This window comes from Onychomys torridus, chromosome 8 (genome assembly GCF_903995425.1).
Source record: "Onychomys torridus chromosome 8, mOncTor1.1, whole genome shotgun sequence".
Classification (NCBI taxonomy): Eukaryota; Metazoa; Chordata; class Mammalia; order Rodentia; family Cricetidae; genus Onychomys; species Onychomys torridus.
Window position 1 is genome coordinate 64,239,780 of NC_050450.1, and position 14,944 is coordinate 64,254,723.

At 49.5% G+C, this 14,944-nt stretch overlaps 1 protein-coding gene across 2 annotated transcripts in view; it reads right to left on the reverse strand.

Annotated features, from left to right (window-relative positions):
* The window catches only part of Rph3al (rabphilin 3A like (without C2 domains)), a 146,088-nt gene extending 136,648 nt beyond the window's left edge, over positions 1–9,440 (reverse strand). Inside the window, exon 1 of one of the 2 annotated variants that reach the window (XM_036196116.1) lies at positions 9,403–9,440. The gene's annotated coding sequence lies outside the window, so the exon portion shown is untranslated. The remainder of the gene's footprint in view (positions 1–9,402) is intronic. The other variant, XM_036196111.1, reaches the window with a different exon arrangement.
* Positions 9,441–14,944: the final 5,504 nt, after the last annotated feature.

A 14,944-nucleotide genomic window follows, 5' to 3' on the forward strand; every position in this document is an offset into this window, starting at 1 on the left:
TCGGCGCCTGCTTCCAGGTTCCTGTCCTGTTTGAGTTCCCACTCTGACTTCCCTCAGGGATGGACTGTCACCTGGAGGTATAAGCTGAAATTATCTCCTCTCTCCCCATGTTCTCTTGGCTATGGTGCTTTATCACAGCAATAGAAATCCTAACCAAGATAGGGTCTTGACAATGAACTCTGGGGAACACAGACGTTTAGTCCATAAACATTTAGAAGTCTGTTATAATAATGATAATGATAAAGAAAAACATCAAACTAAAAGAAAAATGTTTGTTACATGTCAGTCAACACTCTCATGAATAAGTAAACATATTAATTTTTTTAACCTTTTCTTGTTGTGGCCCTCTTGTTTTTGACACAGGTTCAGGCTGTACCACAGGCTAGCCTGCTCACTATGAAGCACAGGCTGGAGATTGAACTCACCACCTTCTTCCAGTCTCCCTAGTGCTGGGGTTATGGAGAGATTGAACTCACCACTTTCCTCCAGTCTCCCTAGTGCTGGGGTTATGGAGAGATTGAACTCACCACTTTCCTCCAGTCTCCCTAGAGCTGGAGTTACTGATACGCCACTTGTGTCCCTGCATGGAGGCCTAGAGAGGCCACTGTGTGAAGCTGTGAAGCCTGGATTGCCTTAGAGACCCCAAAATGTTGGAGATGCCAGAGCCATGAGATACCTGTCAAGGAAATCTGCTAATAGGGAGTGGAACCAGCCCAAGAGAAAGAAGTGTGTTGGAGTCAACAAAGCTGAAAGGAGCTGGAGATCTGAAGAATGCTTTGATATCAGACAGAGAGATGCAGAGTTTGGAGTTTGCCCAGCTGGTTTTTGGTCTTGCCTTGGTCCAGTATTTCCTCATTATGTTTCCTCTCCTCCATTTTGGAATGGTAATGTATATTCTATGCCATTATATGTAGGAAGTATGTGACCTGCTTTTTCACTATGATTTTACAGGGGTTACAGTTAAGAGACTGCCATGAGTTTGGAAGAGACTTTGGACTTTTAAACACGTTTGAGACTGTGATAGACTATGGGGACTTTGGAAGTTGGACTGAATGCATTTGGTATGGTGATATTTTATTTGTACTGAAATGTGATTTTATTTGTATGTTAATAAATAAAGTTGCCTTGGGGACAGAGCAAGCTATAGCAGAAGCTGGGCTGTGGTGGTGGTGGTGGTGGTGGTGGTGGTGGTGGTGGTGGTGGTGGTGCACGCCTTTAATCCCAGCACTTAGGAGGCAGAGCTAGGCAGATCTCTGTGTGTTCAAGGATACAGCCAGCATGGCGACACACGCCTTTAATCTCAATACCAACCATAAAAGACCTGGAGGCCTGTACAGACAGACAGTGACAAGGAGGTCATGTGGTTGGGTTTACAACCAATGAGAAGGCAGAACAGAAAGTCTATAAAAAAAAGACAGGACACAGGAAGTAGGCCTCTTGCAAAACGGAAAGACAGAGCAGCAGTGAAGGGTAAGATTTTCAGCTCTTAGCTATTGCTCTGAACTCTTGATATTAACTCTGTATTTGGCTCTGTGTTTCTTATTTAACAAGATGGTTACATCTACAATTTGGCATTATGATATGGCTACAAGCCTATGGGAGCCAGGGAGTGGAATGTGGGGGTCTGAATAAAAATGGCCCCCATAGGCCCATAGACAGTGGCACTATTAGGAGGTGTGGCCTTGTTGGAGAAGGTGTGTCACTGGGGTGGGTTTTGAGGTTTCAGAAGCTCAAGCCAGGCTCAGTGGTTCACTCTCTCTTCCTACTGCCTGCCAATCCAATGTAGAACTCTTAGCTACCTTTCCAGCACCATGTCTGCCTGTGTGCCACCATGCTTCCTGCCATGACAATAATGGACTAAACCTCTCAACTGTAAGCTAGCTTCAGTTAAATGTTTTCCTTTGTAAGAGTTGCTGTGGTCATGGTGTCTCTTCACAGCAATAGAAACCCTGACTAAGACATGCTTTTAAATGGATGACTTTGTACTACATATACCTCAAAGACTGACTTAGGAGAGAGTGCCTGCCTGGCATGCCCAAAGTGCTGAGTTTGAATTTTGAATTCTAACAACACACACACACACACACACACACACACACACACACACACACACACTTTACCTCAATAAAATTATGTTTTTAAATTAAAAGTATGGGGCTTAGTAGCACAGGGCTGGATGTAGTCCCATTATCAGAGTGGTTGTCTATATCCATGAAGCCTTGCCTTCTCTCTCTAGCATCAAATAAACCTAGCATAGTGGTGCACTCCTATAAGCTATAATTCTAGCACTTGGGATGGAGGAAGGCAGATCAGAAGTTCAAAGTCATCCTCTGCCACATAGCAAATTTGAGGTCAGTCTGAGCTACATGAGACCTAGTCTCAAAAAAAAAAAAAGAAAGAAAGAAAGAAAGAAAGAAAAGAAAAGAAAAAAGAAAGAAAGAAGAAAAGTTATGGGCTGGAGAGATGGCTCAGTAGTTAAGAGCACTTGCTACTTCTATAGAGAACCCACATTCAGTTCTCAGCACCCACACAGTGGCTCACAAGCACCTGTAACTCCAGTTCCAAGACCCTGAGGATGTTTCCTAGTCTCCTTGGGTTCCTGAATATATGTGGTGCACATAAACTCCTACAGGCTCATACATATACATGTAAATACATTTTCACTCTTTTTATTATATATATATGGGTGTTTGCCTACATGTATGTCTGTATCAAATGTGTGTAGTGCCTGTAGATAATAGTTATTATACTAGATATTTTATTTCACATGTATGACATGTATTTGTATTCCTTATCTATATGTATATATATGCATATATAGTAGTAGAGGGAGCATATATGTGCTAGAGATGAAACCCAGGGCCTTGACTATGCTAGGGAAGGGCTCTATAATTGAGCTATACACCATTCCTATTTTTACTATTTACTATTTTTATTTTACATGTATGAGTGTTTTGTCTGCATGTATATATGTACACTGTGTGTGTGCCTGGTGTCCATGAAGCCAGAAGAGGGCATCAGATCCTCTGAAACCAGAGTAACCTATAGTGACAGATAATGAGCTGCCATGTGGGTACCTGGAACCGAACCCAGGTCCTTTGCAAGAGCAGCAAGTGTTCTTAACTGCTGAGCCATCGGCCCAGCCCCTATATGAACATTTCTATGAAAGCTCTAGATTTCCTTTGTCACTTGTCCTCTCTCTTCCTTGGACAACCTAAGACATATGCATGCTGTGCTGTTAAGATCTTCTTCTTCTCTGGCTGCAGAGTACTCCAAGGTGCGAAAATTCAAGCTCACGTGGGAATCCTACCACCACACTCCCAGTAAACCATGTGGTTTTCCATCACTTACAACATGCAGAAAGACTGTCCCAGAGCCTGCCACATGTACACAGATGCTAATGTTCCCACCCTTTATCCCTCCCCCACTTTATGGGGTGGGGATTGAACCCAGAGCCTAGGCATGCCATGGAAGCATATGACTGTAATCAAAATACTCAGGAGACCGAGGCTGCAGGATTGTGAGTCCCAGGCCAATCTGAGCTACATAAGCAAAACACTGCTTCAGAAATCCACCTAGGGTTGTCAAGATGGCTTAGTGGGTAAAGGGACTTACCACCAAGCCTGACAGTCTGAGTGTGATCCCAGGACGCAAAAGACAGGAGAGAAGCAACAACTCCCATAAGCTTTCCTCTGACACATCCTCCACACACATGCTGCACACACACACACACACACACACACACACACACACACACACACACACGCACGCACACTGCATCCACAGTGATCCCCCTTTCCAGGCCTCAGGACCCATGGACGTACAGGTCAGGCCCCTGTGAAATTTCTGCCTGGTTTCAGCCCGGCAATGTATGCCTTAGTTTTCAGTGTTTCTCCTTCCTGTTAAATCACAGCCAACCAATGAGATGGGCTGTCCCCATCACCAGAAGCATTCAAGGCAAATCAAACGGTCACCTAGTCACGATGGAAGGGAGTCCTGGAGGATGCAGGGGGCTCTTTAAATCTATGATGCTACATCTTGCTAAAGCAGAGGATCCAAGGTCAGTGACCTGGGACCAGCAGAAGGGCAAATCTCACTGAGCCTAGCATCAACTTGACTGCTCAGATGGGCCACACCCAACGACAAAAACACACCACCATGTGATTGATGCAGAGACCCTGCTCACGGGGCAGGCCACCAATGACAGCTCTCTTCCTTGACAAGCAAACCCACCACCAGCTTCATAACTATGCCACAAGGGTCGTGGGACATGTGACTGACCGTCCAGGGTCTGAGGAGTGCTTTTACGTAAGGTGTCTACATGGTACCTGCAGTCTTACATAAGGCACTCTGGTATTTTTAGCAGCATGGAAATGCAGTGCGAACAGAGCAGCCTTTCAAAGCACATGCTGAGGCTCTGCAGGCCGGCACCGGCCTTGCAATGCTCTTTTGTTGGCAGCTCACTGCTGAGGTCTGAGGTCTGGACCGGGGCTGCTGCAACACCCAGGAAGACCCAACACCTGGCCACTAGCCAGTGGAGACATATGTACCCTCACTCGATCACCCCTGGCCCATCCAGAGAACAGAATGGGGCAGTGCCCAAGCCAAGTTAACCTGCTAGTTACATGAGCTTTCCTACAGAGTCAGTGCTGTGCAAGGGGCACATACCCAAGCCAACTCCTTCTAGAACATGTAAGTCCATTCTCATGCCACCTCCCACCTTCACAAAAAAACCCTAAGATTCCAGGTAAAGTCAATGAAGTGACAGGTGTGACCCTTCTATCAGGGAATGGAGTGCACACCCCAGGGTTAGTCTCACTGCAGCCCTTTTTCTGTTTCAGTACATTTGATTGAAATGTATACAGGGAAGGACACACCAAAAACCAATGCGTGAATTCTGGGTGTAGGGTATAGTTCAGTTATAGTCTTTGCTTACATGCATGAGGCTCTGAGCTCTGTTCTCAGTGCCACAGGGGTGGGCTGGGGATTGTGAATCCTGACAGCACGAATGCAACATGTGGCCAATCAGATTTAAAAAAAAAAAAAAAAAAAAGAATGCCAGGTGGGGCCGAGGCAGGAGGATCACTTCAACCGAGTTCAAAGCTAGCCAGGGAACATAGCAGGCCTTGAGCTAGCCTCCTGGAGTAGCATAATACTTGTAGCTGCCTCAGATTTCTGCCTGGGTGACTCATCCACAGTGAAGCATGTGGCTGTAGACTGCCCATTCTCACCCACAGTGGAGTTCTAGTATCTACATTGGCTCCGACTTCTGTGTCCATTCTCTGCTGTGGACTGTGAGTCCTTTCCAGTTTAATTGGTTATTTAACAGCACCAGTCTGAATTTAACAGTCCTTTTCAATGAGATGCTTATACAATGTTGAAACTACCGCTCTACACCTTAGAATCTTAGAAAAGCCTGTCTGTTCCTCTCCAATTTGCCCTGTCATTCTTAAATCATAATCGCAATTTCCATTGTCCGTCAGCAGCTCACAGAGCCTTAGCCACCAAGGACAGACTTTCCAGGACAGAAGTCCACCTCCATCATATACTTGCTGTGTGTCATCTGACAAACACTTAACTCCTCTGGGGCATCAGTTTCTTACCTGTAAAATGGGGACAATATTAATACTTTTAACTCGCCTTGGTATTGAATTAAATAAGGAAACCACATCTGGAAGGTGCTTAGCCCTTATCTGTATGTATCTTTATTTTTTCTGTTTTCCTTTCTTTTTTGTTTGCTTGTTTTTATTTTTTTAAGTATTTTTTAAGATTTATTTTTATTTTATGTGCATTGGTGTCTTGCCTGCTTGTGTGTCTGTGTGAAGGTATCGGATACCCTGGAACTGGAGTCACAGACAGCTGTGGGGCTGCCATGTGGGTGCTGGGAATTAAACCCTGGTTTTATTAAGCACTGAGTCATCTCTCCAGCCCACCCTTGGTCCATATTAATAGCTTGTGATCACTGCCAAAAACACCCTTGTCTCTCTTCACCTTCTGAATTGTCCTGTTCTGGGTTATGTCTGTGGACATGGCCTCTGACATCGGCTGAAGAACACTGGCTTGCCCACCCTGGAGCACCTGCTTTACCTCTTTCCTGACAAGCATCCAAGATGAGAGGCAGCATAGCTTTTACCCATGGAACACTGGGTATCACTCAAAATGTGACCTAAACCAGGGTCATCACCCTGGGGTCATCACTAATGGTGCACCAGATGCCTGGCGACAACCTGCTGGGACACCCACAGTGCCCAGAAGTCACCGGTTTGGAGAAACAAAAAGAATTTAACATCTACATAAAAGGAAAGAGAAGGGAGTATTTAATTTCTCCAGGCAGCAAACACAGAAAAAGCCCCTCAAAGCACACAGTGCAGAGACCTAGGAGCAGGAGACTCGGGCCTCAAAATACTGGTTGCTATGGTAACAGGATTTCACAGCAGGAGCTCATTTTCCTATGACAGTGGTCTGCAAGAGACTGGAAGGGCGCCTTCTAAAGAAACTTAGTTGAAGGTTCAAAAAGGGCAGTTGAAAGTGTCCTTAGGGAACTCTGGAAGGGCAGACCTGAGGGGACTCCCCTCAACCCCCTCTCTACTTCATAACTCAGAAAACAGCATGTTTCCAGGGGCCCTGACTGATGTCACAGCCTCTGGAGTCAGGGATCCCATTACCCATCTGTCTGTTATTAAGTCCTTTCCTAGAGTCCAGGAGAGTCCCAAGCCACCCATATGCCCTGCACACTAGGGGGACACCGGAGCCGTGGAACACATACACTTTAGGGACAAAGAACAAACCCTGTAATTTTTTTTTTTTTTTTTTTTTTTTTTTTTTTTTTTTTTTTTTTTGAGACAGGGATTCTCTATGTAGCTTTGGAAGCTTTCCTGGAACTCACTTTGTAACCCAGGCTAGCCTCAAACTCACAGAGATCCACCTGCCTCTGCCTCCCGAGTGCTGGGATTAAAGGTGTGCACCACCACTGCCCAGCTCACACCCTGTATCTTAGGATAGATTTGAGTCTGCAGGACCGAGTTCCACCTCAGCTATGCCTACGCACAAGCTGTGGGATTCAGACAGGTCCCAGGCCCTCTCTGAGTTTGGATGTGATTGGCAGAATGAAGACGATAATCTTGATATCTACCTATCTAGGTGCTTCAAGAACACAAAACCAGTGAAGGCCTGGACCCCTGGTCTACTGCCCAACACAGGACACAGAATGCCCACTGGGTAAGCCCAGCAGAGAACACTCAGGATTCAAATGCACGGAAAAGCCAGAGAAGCAGAAGGCCTGGTAGCTTCTAGAGGGAAATTTCGTTTGAACAGGGCTCCAGGCAATGAGATGGAGAGTTCTCAGAAATCTGGGAGTAGTTTACCGAACACCTACAGGATGTACAGTGCTAAGAATCCAGAGAACAAGGGAAGATCTGGCCACCAGGGAGCAATGGATAAGGACAGAACCAGGAAAGCGGTCCTGGACCAGTGTGATTTGGAGAGGGCAGGGGATCAAGCTTTCTCCGGCAATAACACCTGAGCCAGGTAGTTTGGGGGAAGCCTGTGAATCCTAGCGAAGGAGTGGAGCCTGAAAGGCCCGAAGGAAATCTGGAGACTCAGAGGATTTCTTAGGAGCCAGCGAAAGGGTCAAAGGCCACCAATTGTAGACATGCCAGATGGCTTGCTGCGTGGGGCTGGCAGCAGAAGACTGTATTCGGGCCTACACTGTTCCAGGACACACCAGTGTCACACCAGCCACAGACTCTGAGTGACTGTGGGGCATCCCAAGGAAAGCCTGGACAGGACTAGATACCAGACAGCGTGACCCAGACGCCTCCCCAAGACCACTGCGCCAGAAGCCGTGAACTGGGCCTGGAAACCAGAAGCAAGGACAGAGGGCTCGAAAAGTACAAAGTGGAGAAGAACAGAAGAGAGGGAGGCCTGCCCAGAAACAAAGACAGTGTTCCCCCAGTGGGGAAGGCGGCAGAGTGGACACCCGGGGAAGGGTAGGGAGTGGGGACAGGGCAGCGGGAGGCTGCCAGGAAAGCCAGTTAGCAGCTTCAGCTAAGCAGCAGGGCAGCAGTCAGGCTGAGGGATTATGGGGAGGCGGACAGAGCAGCAGGTGCACTTGTGGAGAAAATGTAACCAGTGAGAGCAAAGCTGAGCCAAGGGGCCGACAGAGGCAGCGATGGAGGGCGCAATCCATCTCCCCGGGTGGGGAGGCGGGCCCGACCCTGAGCTACTAGACTGGCTTCTCCAAGAAGCTCTCGCCTCACTCTGGGGCCTCAGGGACGCCCCGTTCCCTCCCCTGCCCTCTGCTGCCTGGAGGATCAAAGCTTGCCTGCTGCACACACCGACGGACAGCGACCTTTCACCTAGATCCCACGGGCTGGCACATCACTGGGATCGGGTTCCCACCTTCCGCCTGGGTGACCGCTAAGGCGTATCAGGGCACACGGGAGGGAAACCGGGTCGCTCTGTCCTAGAGCATGAGACCCCTGGGAGCCCACGGTGTGTGTGTGTGTGTGTGTGTGTGTGTGTGTGTGTGTGTGTGTGTGTGTGTGTGTGTGTCCATTCTGAGCGCGCGGCGGCGCCCCGCGTGGATTGAAACACTCCCCCAAACCTGTCTGACAGCGGGGAGGGGGCTTCCAGGGACAGAACGGGTTCGCCAAGGAGGAGAACCTCCACCCTGCACCTGCACACCCAAAGGCTCCACGTGCTTTCGGCTTCCCACTCCTGAATGCTGGCCAGCGGGTTCGAGCCGAATGTCCACGGCCAAGGACACACACACACACACACACACACACACACACACACACACGCCAATAACCGAAAGCATTGGATCCCTGCCCCTGACCCGGAGGGACATTGAGGGACATTGTGAGGGACAGCGGCGCCCGCCACCACCCGCTGGCTCCTCCCGCCGCACGTGCGCGCTCGCCGGGCTCCGCACTTGTTGACTCGCTCGCGGGCGCGCTCGCCCCAGCGCCGCCTGCCGTCCGCGCCGCCCGCGCTCCCCTCCCCCACCGGCCGCCCCCGCCCCGCGCCGGGCGACAGACTCGGGGGCCGCACGCGGCACAACCCCACCTCCCGGGCTGGGGGCCAAATCCCCGGCGTGAGAGCGCGGTGGCGGAGCGGACCGCGGAGCCGTCCCGGGACAGCTTCGCGTGCAGCCCGGAGTCTCGGGCAAGGGAGAGAGCAAGCCCGGGAGCAAGCTCGGCGCCAAGGCCCTGTCCGCGCCCCAGCGGTGACCAGGGACCGTCCCCACCCCGGGTTCCAACATCTCCAGGATCTGAGCGCTAGCCACGGGGCCATCCGGTGCACACGCTCTGGCCCCCTATCTTGGACCCAAACACACACACCCAGGCCCAGAGAGACTGGGCCCTGAAAGGGGGGCGGCCCCACTTTAGCCACACTTACCTGGGGGGTTCGCCCCGGCCGGGCGCGCTCCCTGGCTGCCCTCTGGCGGCCACCGCAGGTACCAGGCGCGCGCCCCGCCCCGGTCCGCCTCCTCTGACCTGGGACCTGTGCCTGCTAGCTGAAGAGCCTGGGCCTGAGGCCATCTGATAGGTACCATCCCCTTTAGATGACTCTTGTTAGCACAGAATGGATCTCGAGGGTTCCTTTTTGTTGCAGATAACGAACAGCTCCGTCTTCTCTCTAGCGAGCTTCAAACCCCTCCTAGCAACCCCAGGAGGCAAAAGATAGGTAGGGTTTCTGGAAACTGCAGCGGTGCCTAACACCAGCTGGAGCTCAATGTGTGTTTGTTGAATGAATCGTTGGGGAAGGCACGAACGGAGGCAGTGTGCTACACCTGCAAAGAAAGCAGCCACACAGAGCCTAAGCCCGTCGGCTTTGTCTTGGCTCCACCAGTTCTAAAGGAATCAAGCCGCTTTGAGCCTGAATGGTGCCTGTGCATCCGTGTGGAGTGGAGCCATCTCTCCAGCCCCAAGACTAAATGTTTATGGGGGGCGGGGGAATCCTGAGATGGTCTTGGAAATCAATAGCCCACTGAAAAGCCTGGGACTCCTGGTTGCCGTATTAACTCAGCAACCCCAGACGTCATATCGACTTTCATCTGGGTTCTGAATCTTCCCCAAGGGAAATGTGATCTTGTGTGAATCTGTGAGACCTGCCAGAAAACTTTCCTTAATACAGAAATTTGCATAGCTGCCCTAGCCAGCAGCAAACGCGGTGTTGGATGCAATTACTTCACTTAATTTGACGTAATCTAAATTGCCACTGTGTATTGGGCAGTGAAGTCCGAGCTTCGGTCTTTCTGTGCAGATAGGAGAGAGGGATGAGAAGTAAACGCAGGCAAAGCCCCTAACCCAAGGCTGGCTCACTGTAAGGGCCAATAGTGGGAGTTGGTAATGTCATCACACTGGCCATTTCCCTAACCCCCAGGTCTCAAGGATGCAGGGCTACTGGTCCACCCACAAGCTCACTCCAGCAGCTGCTTACAGTACTGCGTGTTCCAGCACACTCAGACTCTGAGGCGACTCAGCCTCTCTTTGGAAGACCGGCCGTGAGAAATTGGTCAATATCGTGACTGCCTTGTGTAGTGCCTCTTTCTGGCTAGAGCTTCGGCCGGCAAGTAGCAAAGCTTCTGGTGGGCGATCATGGCAGGCACTTCAGCTGCGTGCTTGGGTTGGCCTGAGGATTCTTGTGCAGCGGTTCATTAAGTTTTATTCCTAAATGTCCCACACAGGGCTCCCAGCAGCGACACAACCAACTGCCCTTGTGTGGCTGTTCTGGGGTTGGGGTGGGGGCATCTTGTATAGGAAAGGAGACACAGCCTAGGCCTCCTGTCCTGCCCCAGTGTGAGATGGCCTCGTTCTCACTGGTGGCTCCCACATGCCCACAGACTGGGGGAGGCACACTTCCACATGTATGTCTGTATGTCCGTCTGTGTGTGAGAATGCCCCTACATGTGAATGCATGCACTACCATAGGCCAGTCACCCAGTGCACAGGCTCTTGCTCCAAGGTCCTTTTCTTCTGGCCAACTCTTCTTCCCATATCTTAGGAGAGAGCCTCCTCCCCATTTGCTTGACAAAATTCATTTTTGCTCTTGGAGCCACGCAAACTCTTTTCTTTCTTAGAATGGGACCAGGGTGTAGATCAGTGGCAGAGTGCACCTGTCTTTGATCCTAAGCTTGGGGGAAGAAACAAAAACCAGGGTGGGGTGTCCATCTGAATTCCCAGCTACTCAGCAGATCAAGACAAAAGGATCACAAGTTCAAGGCCATCGATGTCATCCTGGACAAAATGAGAAATATAGTAAAGACCTTGTCAAAAAAAAAATCACAGGCCCATTTTTTTTTTTTTTTTTTAAGACCCTGTATCCCAGGCTGGCCTCAAACTCCGTATGTAGTAGGAGGTACTCTTGAACTCTTGATCTTCTTACCTCTGCCTTCTGAGTGCTCGGGTTTCAGGCTTGCACCTGGTTTATGTAGTGCTTGGGATCAAATGCAGAGTCTTGTGTGTGCGAAGCAAGCACCTTACCAACCAAGTCACAGCCCCAGCCTGCATCCTTGCCAGCTGCAAATCCACCTGTTCTCTAAATAAGGCTGACTCTTCATTCACTGTCAACAGAATGCCATTGTTTTGCAACAGAGTAATTATGTTGAGGTACCAGGATACAGGCGACTAAACTGAAGGAGTTTCTGCCTCACCAGAACTTTCGCAGCGGAGAGGAGAATGGACTTAGACAAGGAAGGGATCTCTGGTGTCAGCTGACTAGTGAGCTTCCCTTCATCTCATAACTCCGACTGGAACTTCCCAGTGAGATGGACAGATAAGGACCCTTGCCAAGACTCCCTAGGAGACCAATCTGGTCCTTAGCCCTTAACCCCCACCATCATTGACCCCCACGGCCACTGAGAGCTGCTGAGTTCCTGGGAGGGAGTTATGAGGAAGTAGGTTCCTCTTTCACGCCCTCTGTACCTCCTCCTTCACCATCATGCCACACTGAAGACCCTTCCAGGCCACCCAGGATGCCTGAGAGAGGGCAGCTCCCTGGCAGAGAACATCACAAGAACCCAGAACCACTGCCCCCTGGAGAAGCAGAGCCTACCAGGAGAAGACATTTCTTGAGAACTGGGTCTTCATCCTGAAGTTTAGGATAAGCATGGAGGTAGTAGAGAAGTCACTCAGCCACCACACTGTTGTCACTGTCGTCCAGGGACTCCTTCATTACAGCAGTTAGTTATCCTGTTCAGACGGGTTGTTTAGCAGCCTCCCTAACCTTTACTTGTAAATAGTAGTACAGACTTCTGTCACTCAGTTGTGACAATGAAAAGTGTCTTCAGACACTGCTGAACGTCCTCTGGGGGGTCACCTTCCTCCCACATCAACATTCCTCTTCCCAGTGAGAACCAAGTACCCAGGGCTGGTTTCCAGACTAGCAGATTATGAAAGGGAAGGTGAGGAGCTGGGTAGCTGGCAGTGCAGGGTGGAGCAGGGCAGGGGAGGGCAGAGAAGGGCAGGGCAGGGGAGGGGAGGGCAGGCCTGCATCTCCAGGAGATATGCCCCAAAGGCAAGAATGACCTGCAGACAACAGGTTGGGGTCCAATGATCCTGGAAGATCCCAGGTCAAGAAGGTGCCTAGGGCCTGGAGACACCAGCCTGTAGGGTGACCAGAAGGAATCACACAGCTGTCTCAGAGACCATCACACTCCTGGGATCTCCCAAAAAGCCCCCACAAGCTGGAGTCTGGAGGAGACAAAAGGATAAACAAGGGAAAGCCGTCTTCCCCTCTGCTGGGGGAAAGAGGTGGAATTGGAAGACTGTAGAATTTAGATCTGTAGGACTGAATGAGGTCTGGAAAAAATACAACCATGGCAAACCCAGAACTGTGACTGACCTGTTTTGTAAAAACAAACAAACAAACAAACAAACAAAAAAAGAAAAACAAAGAGAAAGAAAGGAAAAGGAGCCAGGTGTGATGGTGCATGTCTTTAATCCCAGCACTTGGGAGGCAGAGGCAGGTGGATTTCTGAGTTTAAAGCCAGCCTGGACTACATAGAGAGTTCCAGAACAGCCACTACATAGAGAAACCTTAAAAAAAAAAAAAATTAAAATAAGCAGACCTTAAATTAAGGATTTCACAGTGAGATATCCTCAATATCTAATAGGCCTGACACCCCATGAGAAGGACCACATGTGAGGGTCATGCATGTGGGACAAGACAGAAACTCAAGGGATGAGGACACACAAAAGGCTACCCAGTGCCACCAAGAGCTGGGAGGAGCCAGGAGAGTGGCCCATGCCTGTCACCTCAGCATGGGAGAGGACTGCTGTAAGGTCAAGGTCATTCTGAGCTAGAGTAAAACCTTTCCCAAAAACCAAAGGGCAGAAGGGATTGCAGAGATGGCTCAGTGATTAAGAGCACACACTGCTCTTGCAGAGGACCTGAGTTTGGTTCCCAACATTAATACCAGGTAGCTTATACCTCCTGCCATGCCTGCTCCAAGGGGACCCAGTGGCTCTGGCCCCTGAAGGCACCAGCATTCACATGCATGGAAACACACACACACATACCTACACATAATTTGATTTTTTTTTTTAAGTAGTGGTGCTGAGGAAGGAGGATCAGTCAATAAAGTGCTTGCCACATCATCCTGAGAAATTCAGTCCCACCGCACACATAAAAGCTGGGAGAGGGAGGGCATTCCTGTAACCCCAGAGCCGGGGGAACAGAGACAGAAAGACACAAATATAAGCCTCAGTGTGGAAGGAAACCCTGGGGTAGAGACATGAAGGACGAACAGGAGTCTGCACATGGGCCCATGTGGAGAAGGACATGAGATACTGGGAATAACACAGAGGAAGACCCCAGAATGATGGCAAGTTGTAGAAAATGGGCAGACAGAGCAGAAAACAGAGCTGTCAGGGGGCTAATAAGCAATGGCCTGCAGCCTAGACGCTTAAATTTTGAGGTGCCAGCAAAAAATATCAGGGCTGGCTGAGGATGTAGCTCAGTTGATAGAATGCTTGCCTATTGTGCACAGGATCCTGAGTTCATTTCTAACCCCGAATAAAACCAGGCACAGTGGCACATGCCTGAAATCTCACAACTCAGGAAGTAGACACAGGAGAGTCAGGAGTCCAAGGTCATCCTCAGCTACATAGAGAGTTGGAGGCCAGCCTGGGCTACTTAAACTCTTATCTCAAAGAAGAGAACCAGTAGAATGTGTGTGTGTGTGTGTGTGTGTGTGTGTGTGTGTGTGTGTGTGTGTGTATGTATGTGTGTGTGTGTGTGTGTGTGTGTGTGTGTTGCCTCTTTCCTATTGAATCCACAAGACACAAGGGTAAATACATATCAGATTACATAGATAAATGCATATCAGATCCCACAGGTGGGATCTCTTGCTAACTGAAGACTATGAATATGCATGTGTAACATCCTCATTACAGAGTTTCATGTAATTCCAAGTGCCTTTGGAATTTATGTAACATACAATCTGTGCACAGATACCCAGGTGTCAGGTTATAGACATGCCTCTATGAGCAGAGACACACTTAGAATTTAGTGATTGTGCCTTGAACTCTCTTCACCTTGCCTCAAGGCACTTGATACCCTTGTGATCCAACAGACAATAAGACAATAAGCCTCCTTCTACATGCAGCCTGTGATACACACACACACACACACACACACACACACACACACACACACACACACACACAGGAACAGTAGAAGGAAACCAGCAATCTCTTTTTCACATTTCAAAAAGTCAGGTGAAACCACCAATCTCTTTTTGTTTTGTTTTGTTTTGTTTTTCATGACAGGGTTTCTTTGTGTAGCTTTGGAGCCTGTCCTGGAACTTGCTTTGTAGCCCAGGCTGGCCTCGAACTCACAGAGAGCCACCTGGCTCTGCCTCTGGAGTGCTGGGATTAAAGGCATGAGCCACCACCTCCTGGCCCCAGCAACCTCTTTTTCACGTTTCAAAAAGTCA